Source organism: Marmota marmota, unplaced genomic scaffold (genome assembly GCF_001458135.2).
Source record: "Marmota marmota marmota unplaced genomic scaffold, marMar, whole genome shotgun sequence".
NCBI classification, from domain to species: domain Eukaryota; kingdom Metazoa; phylum Chordata; class Mammalia; order Rodentia; family Sciuridae; genus Marmota; species Marmota marmota.
The window spans coordinates 17,610,410-17,616,172 of NW_026000185.1; the positions used below are offsets into that span (position 1 = coordinate 17,610,410).

At 40.9% G+C, this 5,763-nt stretch overlaps 1 long non-coding RNA gene across 1 annotated transcript in view; it reads right to left on the reverse strand.

The window, feature by feature from the left end:
- The window catches only part of LOC125612278, a 12,091-nt gene extending 7,730 nt beyond the window's left edge, over window positions 1-4,361 (reverse strand). Inside the window, exon 1 of the long non-coding RNA XR_007342573.1 lies at window positions 4,219-4,361. This is a non-coding gene — a long non-coding RNA (uncharacterized LOC125612278). The remainder of the gene's footprint in view (window positions 1-4,218) is intronic.
- Between the last annotated feature and the right edge of the window lie 1,402 nt (window positions 4,362-5,763).

A 5,763-nucleotide genomic window follows, 5' to 3' on the forward strand; every position in this document is an offset into this window, starting at 1 on the left:
CGTGGGCGGAGCCAAAAAAGTCCCCCAATGAGCAGCTCCGTGGTCTGAAAGGGCAGGGAAACAGCCCAATGAGCATCACCGCAGAGGAGCCAATCAGCTAGATGTTGCTGGGGCCGCTGTGAGCCAATCATCAGCCGGCAGCTGGAAGTTTGCTGGGGCCCCTTCGGCTGTGGCTCTCAACAGCAGGTTATCTTGGGGTTATGTGCATTGGGTTATATGGGGTGTGTTCAGGTCTATTTTCCTCATTCCCTCAGACTGGACCTGCAGCTAATCCAAGTGGGTTTTCCTCTCTTCCCAGATGGTCTAAATGCAGGAGGTTGAGCCAAGGCACGGAAGCACATTTAAAGCATTCGTTTCATCCTATTGATGAAAAGCAAGACCCAGTCTGCAATCAAGGGCTAGGGGGTCTCCATCTGGATCAGCAGCTAATCCAACTGTGTTCTTTAAAAAAAAAAAAGAATCTCACACATCCCCAAAGGTGTTGAATGGCATCTAAGTGCAATACAAAATGGTTGGAGACTTCTAAGCAGGGGAGCAGTCTGATCAATTACCTCCTTTGATAAAAGATGCTGCTATATAAAGAATGACTTTGAAGAAGACAAGAGAAGACACAGAGTAGTGAAAGCCATTGCAATAAGTTAAGATTGAAGTGGCACCCCCTTTCTCCAATGAAAAGTCTTAACTGGGCCTCTCCAGAAATCTTCACCATGGCTGATTTTAGGAATGTCAGCTAAAGAGTCTCTGCAAAAGAGTTCAATGTAGGTAAACTTCCTATTTTCATGTCGCCCTGTTTACTTGGCCACTGGCCCAGAAGATACCAGCACTCCAGGTGCTGGACACCCCCTTACTGGTTTTTCACAAACGTAACCAGTATAGTACTTTGAAGAAATGTGCAAACAAGGCCTCTGGCCTTGAGCTGGGCTTCACAGAGATATCTACATTTTTAAGATAAGTTACAACTGGGCTCCATGGTAACAGCTGGCAGGGGGAGGAAAGAAAGGGGAGAAGAAGCTCTCCCCTTCTCAGATGTTGTCCTTGAAGAGTTAACTTGCCCAGAACAGTGAAAGATAAAGCTGCTTTATGTGAACTTCTGCAGACTGTGAACTTCTGAGCCCCTCCCCATACACGCTGGGTATAAAACTCTGAAACTCCCTGAACTTGGGGTTCAGGAGATTGATTGATTACAGCAAAAGCTGTGCCCTCTGAACCTGGCTGCAGCCAAATAAAACTGTTTCTTGCTGTCTTCGGTGCCTTGCCTTGTTTGTCCCTAAAACAAGATGGCGGGTTGGCTTGGATGGGAGGGTGGTGGTAGAATGGAAGAGAAGTCACCAGCTTTGAGGTCTATTTTAGAGATGCTGAAGTTGATGCCGAGTTGGATGTGAGATTGAGAGAGGACTCAGGAATCACTTGGAGTCCTGATAATGGCATCGGGGTGAATTTGGTTAATTTAATTACAATGGAGAGGACCTGGCAAAGGATCAGTTTTTGAGGAGGTAGATTAAAAATTTCGTTTGGGACGTACCGAATTCCATATGCTTGCGAGACAATAGTCATAAAATATCTGGGGATAAATTTAACAAGCAATGTGCACGATCTATATGAATAAAACTATAAACCTCTATTGCGGGCCATAAAAGAAGATTTGAATCAATGGAGTGTCAAACTTTGCACTTGGATAAGAAGACTCAGAATCGTAAAGATGTCAATTCTCACTAAATAAATCTATAAATTCAATGCAATTTCAATCAAAATTTTCAATAGTATTTTTTTTTCCTTGGAACTTTCAGCAATTACCAGGAGCATTCTTTAAAATAAGAATAATGAGAACCTGCTCCACCATATATTACGATATGTTATAAAACCATGAAATTTATAACAGCAGAAGATAGACACAGGAATAGATTGATAGATCAATGGCATGGAATAAAGTCTAGAAATTGATCCAAGAATAGATGAGGATTTAGTATGTTACAAAGATATCCAAGTGGGAAAAGAGACAGATTATTCAGCAAGTAGTTTAAGGATAACTGGCTAGCTATGTGGAGAGAGAGAAAGAAATGAAGCAGCATTTGTAGATCATTCATGGAACTTGGCTCCCCTGTATCTGCTATATACCGTTCCATAGTTTCTTTCTAGGATAATTTAGTAAGTCATATTCACATTGCTATACTTTCAAGTCCTCCCCCTTTTTGGGGGTCATAAACAATAACTTAACAAGAAGACGTTTATACAGCATCCTTGGATAAATGAGGGAATCCTTTTCTATGATGGAGTCTAAGATGTGGATTTGCTAGGTCAGAAAGTATGTACTTAAAAAAAAAACTGCTGAATATCCTATTGAAATCCCAAAGTATTCTCCAGCGATAATAAGCAAGAAAAGTAAAACAAAATAAACCCAAGTAAAAATACATAGATCAAGTTAATAAAATTGAAAGCAGAAATAAAAGAAACCAAAACAACATAGAGATGATCAATAAAAACCCAAACTGGTTATTTTGAGAAGATGGCAAAACATACAAACCTTCTGCAAAGAGACTCAAATGATATGAGGAATGAGAAAGCAGATACAGTAGGGACAGAGAAGAGATTCTCTAAATGGTGAGACTGCTTTGTACCACACCTTTGCTAAAGTCAGTTTAAGGCCAAAGATGGCACATCAAGAAAACTCTCATTGAAATTCCTTAGAAAGGCATGCCTATGTTGGAGGTGGACATACTCTTGTCCAAAATAATGTTTTTTATTCAGCTTTGAATCTCATCATTTTTTTTTAATGAGTGGCCAACTTACGTGAAAAGTGCTTTCAAATTGCGTGAGTGCCTGGAGTGGGAAGATGCTCTACTGAGATTGTTGAGATTGAACGTAGGAACATCAGACTCAATTGCTCACCTGAGGGACAGCCTCTTTAATTGGAATCTCAACAGCAATTGTTCACATGGTTTAAAATGTTAGTCTCCCTCTCTCCTTTTTTCCCCCCTTAAAATATATATAAAAAATTTTTTTAATGGAGCATGGATAGTGGAATCCACATATAATAAATGTATGGATGATATGATTCAACTGTATAACTTTATACCCATCCATTTGAAAACCTTAGATGGAATGGATACAAACAAGAGGGAAAATATAAATTACCAAAATTGGTCCAAGAAAACCAATAGAAAACACTCATAAAAAATAGAAAGGGCAGTTAAAGGCCCATCTACCAATCTGCTCCTTCCTATCAGCCGGAACACAAACCTTTGTAACCGTGTAGGCAAGTTCTGTCCCAATCCATCTTATACTTCAGAACAGAAAAAGAAACAGGGACCCACCAATCTTATTTCGTAAGGCTGGTTTATTCTTAAGATGATAGGCTCATTTCACTTTTGAATACAGAGGGGGAAAAATTTCTAAAAAAGCGCTAACTAATTGAAAAAATACATCTTGATCTAGTAGGACTTGAATAACTCAAGTATGGGTATCAATGCCATTCACTGCATTTACAGATTAAACACAAAAAGGCTTCGGTGGATACTGGGAAGACATTTGCTAAAGTGCAACATGATTTCCCAACAAAAAGGACTAGAAATAGGTGTCAAATATGTTCCATAAAATGTACAACAAGAACAAATGTTACACTTGTTGAATATTTTAGAAAGATTATCACCAAGTAAGAAGCAACACATGGGTATCTGCTTTGACTACTGATAATTGCAATTCTAGTGAGGGTTTAGTCAATGTGATAAGACGGAACAAGAGAGAGATAAGTATTGGGCAGGAAGAGAGAATTCCCAGGATGGTATTAACTGAGAGATGAAAACATTTTTCTCTGCTTTCCTTCTGCCATTCACACCTTTTCTATTAAACACAAAATTAGCTTGCTATACTTATTTTTCTACAGTTATATGTATAAAATATTGGACATGAATCTCACATAAAATATAATATATTGTTATGGTTTAGATCAGGTGTCCCCCAAAAGCTCACGTGTGAGACAATGCAAGAAGGTTCAGAGGAGGAATGGTTGGGTTGTGAGAGTCTTAACCCAATCAGTGATTTAATCCCCTGGTAGGGATTAACTGAGTGGTAACTAAAGTGGTAGAGTGTGGCTGGAGGTGGTGGGAATTGGGGCAAGGTCTGGGGTGTATATTTATATCTGGAGAGTGGAGTCTCTCTCTGCTTTCTGATCACGATGGGAGCTACTTCCCTCCACCACATTCTCCCGCCATGATGCTGAACCTTGAGGAATGGAGCCAGCCTACTATGGACTAAGACCTGTGAAACCGTGAGCTCTCCAATAAACTTTCCCTCCTCTACAATGATTCTGGTCAGATCTTTTAGTCACAGCAGTGAAACAGCTGACTAAAACATATATATCATTATATAAAAGTATCTTCATATATGTACATATATATTATGTGAATCAATACAATTGGTTTGACTAGGTCCCCACTGATGAACTTTGGGTTCCTTTAATTTCTCTACTTTTGTGAACACCTTTCTGCCTACATCATTGTATTTGAAGAATAAATTTCCAGCTCTTGAATGGCTACATTAAAAACAGTGCTGGTGTAATCCAGGTAAACAGCCAAGAAAACTGTGGAATACGTCTCAGCAATAAAAAGGGACAGACTCTTTGTTCACACTGCAACTTGGATAAAATTATATTGAGTGAAAAAAATATAATCCAAAAGGGTTTACAATGTTTCATTCCATTTATATAACATTATAAGTGACAATTTCATTCTTTTTTCTACCCTCAATTTTTTTGAGGTATAATTGACAAATAAAAACTAAATATGTTTAAAGTGTACCATGTGATACTTTGATATATGTAAATATTGGAAGATGATTACTACCGTTAAGCTTTTTTATTTATTTATTTATTTATTTATTTTCCCGTATGCATATTGCAGATTCACATCGGTTCCACATCCACTTTTTTGTATACTGCCATACTAGTGTCTGTTGTATTCTGCTGCCCTTCCTATCCTCTACTATCCCCCCTCCCCTCCCTTCCCCTCTCCCCCATCTTCTCTCTCTACCCCATCTACTGCAATTCATTTCTCTCTCTTGTTTTTTTCCCCTTTCCCCTCACTTCCTCTTATATGTAATTTTGTATAACAATGAGGGTCTCCTTCCTTTACTANTTTGTGGAGCTTGGGGCTGAGAACCCTCAGCATATTTTGCTTGCCCTCCGGTAGCCACACCCCCAGTAGCTGGTGCAAGAGACCTCAGTTGTCAGCATTGGTGGGAGCGGTAGCCGGGGGTCCCACGCCACGGGTCCCGTGCCACTCCTGATTCCCTTGGTCTGACTATCATGCTCATGGGAGAGCTGGGAGGGGCCCTTAAGGTTTCCCCGCTGTGTGGAGAGGGAAGGCTAGGGGGTTACACACCTGCCGCCGCCGGTTTGAATGAAGTTATCTCCTCCACCGCATTCTGGTGACGTTAGTTCTCTGCCATGGTGGTATCCCATGCAAATGGCGACAGTTCGTTCCCTTTGCCGGGTGACCAATGCAACGGGTGGGTCCTGACTGGCTCTCCCAAGCCCCGTCTCAATCCTGTGGCCACTGCCTATGAAGGCTCGGTTGGTATTAATCTGCACAGGTTCAGAAGGGCCGACCAGTTGTTTCAGCGGGATCATTTAGCGCTGAGTCACAGCGGTTTGTCTGCGAGACGCAGGCGAACGGGAGCTTGAATTCAGCTGATCTGGGCTCGGTGTGTGTTCTGAGACTGTTCGCCCCAGATCCACGTCAGCTCAGCATTGCCCAGTGATCCTGAGCA